Consider the following 2,362-nt stretch of genomic DNA (forward strand, 5'->3'; position numbering starts at 1 on the left):
TTTCCAGTCTATTCTGAACACCTCACACCTCACAATACTATTTTTAGTCCTAAAATTTGCACCAAGGTCGCTGGATGACTAAGCAAAGCGACCCAAGAGGGCGGCACAAACACCTGGCCCATCTAGGAGTGGCACTGCAGTGTCAGACAGGATGGCACTTAAAAAAATTGGCCCCAAACAGCACATGATGCAAAGGAAAGAGAAAAAGAGGTGCACTGTGGTGGTCGCTGAACGGCTAAGCTGAGCGACACAAACACCTCAATATCACAGGAATTATTTGTTCTAATCAATGGTATTATTGGTCCAAATCACTGGAAGAAAATGACAAAATCACTGGAATTATTAATTCTAATCAAGGGTATTATTGGTCTAAATCACTGGAAGAAAATGACAAAATCACTGGAATTATTTATTCTAATCAATGGTATTATTAGTCCAAATCACTGGAAGAAAATGACAAAATCACTGGAATTATTCGTTCTAATCAATGGTATTATTGGTCCAAATCACTGGAAGAAAATGACAAAATCACTGGAATTATTTGTTCTAATCAATGGTATTATTGGTCCAAATCACTGGAAGAAAATGGAATGGATGGATACTTGCAGTGACACAGAGCTGCAAGATACAGCAATGGCCTACTGTACAACTATATACTGTTAGTCACCAAAATGCTGCACTGTAATACTAGAAGCTATAGAAAAGTATATATATTATTGTACATATCAGTACAGACAGATCGGTGTAACTGTGACACATGTGTCCTGACAAGCAGTATAGAAGCTATAGAAAAGTATATATAATATTACTGTATATCAATACAGAGCTGTGTAACTGTGACCCATGTGTCCTGACAAGCAGTATAGAAGCTATAGAAAATAAGAAAAGTATATATATTATTGTATATATCAGTACAGACAGAGCAGTGTAACTGTGACCCATGTATCCTGACAAGCAGTATAGAAGCTATAGAAAAGTATATATAATATTACTGTATATCAATACAGAGCTGTGTAACTGTGACACATGTGTCCTGACAAGCAGTATAGAAGCTATAGAAAATAAGAAAAGTATATATATTATTGTATATATCAGTACAGACAGAGCAGTGTAACTGTGACCCATGTATCCTGACAAGCAGTATAGAAGCTATAGAAAAGTATATATAATATTACTGTATATCAATACAGAGCTGTGTAACTGTGACCCATGTGTCCTGACAAGCAGTATAGAAGCTATAGAAAAGTATATATAATATTACTGTATATCAGTACAGAGTGGTGTAACTGTGACACATGTGTCCTGACAAGTAGTATAGAAGCTATAGAAAAGTATGTATATTACTGTATATCCGTAGTAGTAAAGAGCGGTGTAACTGTGACACATGTTTGTCCTGACAAGCAGTATAGAAGCTATAGAAAAGTATATATATTAAGGTATATCAGTAGTAGTACAGAGCGGTGTAACTGTGATACACGTGTGTCCTGACAAGCAGTATAGAAGCTATAGAAAAGTATATAAATATTACTGTATATCAGTACAGAGCAGTGTAACTGTGACACATGTGTGTCCTGACAAGCAGTATAGAAGCTATAGAAAAGTATATATAATATTACTGTATATCAGTACAGAGCGGTTTAACTGTGACCCATGTGTCCTGACAAGCAGTGTAGAAGCTATAGAAAAGTATATATATTATTACTGTATATCAGTACAGAGCAGTGTTACTGTGACACATGTGTCCTGACAAGCAGTATAGAAGCTATAGAAAAGTATATATATTACTGTATATCAGTAGTAGTACAGAGCGGTGTAACTGTGACACACGTGTGTCCTGACAAGCAGTATAGAAGCTATAGAAAAGTATATATAATATTACTGTATATCAGTACAGAGCAGTGTAACTGTGACACATGTGTGTCCTGACAAGCAGTATAGAAGCTATAGAAAAGTATATATAATATTACTGTATATCAGTACAGAGCGGTTTAACTGTGACCCATGTGTCCTGACAAGCAGTGTAGAAGCTACAGAAAAGTATATATAATATTACTGTATATCAGTACAGAGCAGTGTAACTGTGACACATGTGTCCTGACAAGCAGTATAGAAGCTATAGAATAGTATGTATATTACTGTATATCAGTAGTAGTACAGAGCGGTGTAACTGTGACACGTGTGTCTTGACAAGCAGTATAGAAGCTATAGAAAAGTATATATATTACTGTATATCAGTAGTAGTACAGAGCGGTGTAACTGTGACACATGTGTGTTCTGACAAGCAGTATAGAAGCTATAGAAAAGTATATATAATATTACTGTATATCAGTACAGAGCGGTGTAACTGTGACACATGTGTCCT

This window comes from Pseudophryne corroboree, chromosome 5 (assembly GCF_028390025.1).
Source record: "Pseudophryne corroboree isolate aPseCor3 chromosome 5, aPseCor3.hap2, whole genome shotgun sequence".
Classification (NCBI taxonomy): domain Eukaryota; kingdom Metazoa; phylum Chordata; class Amphibia; order Anura; family Myobatrachidae; genus Pseudophryne; species Pseudophryne corroboree.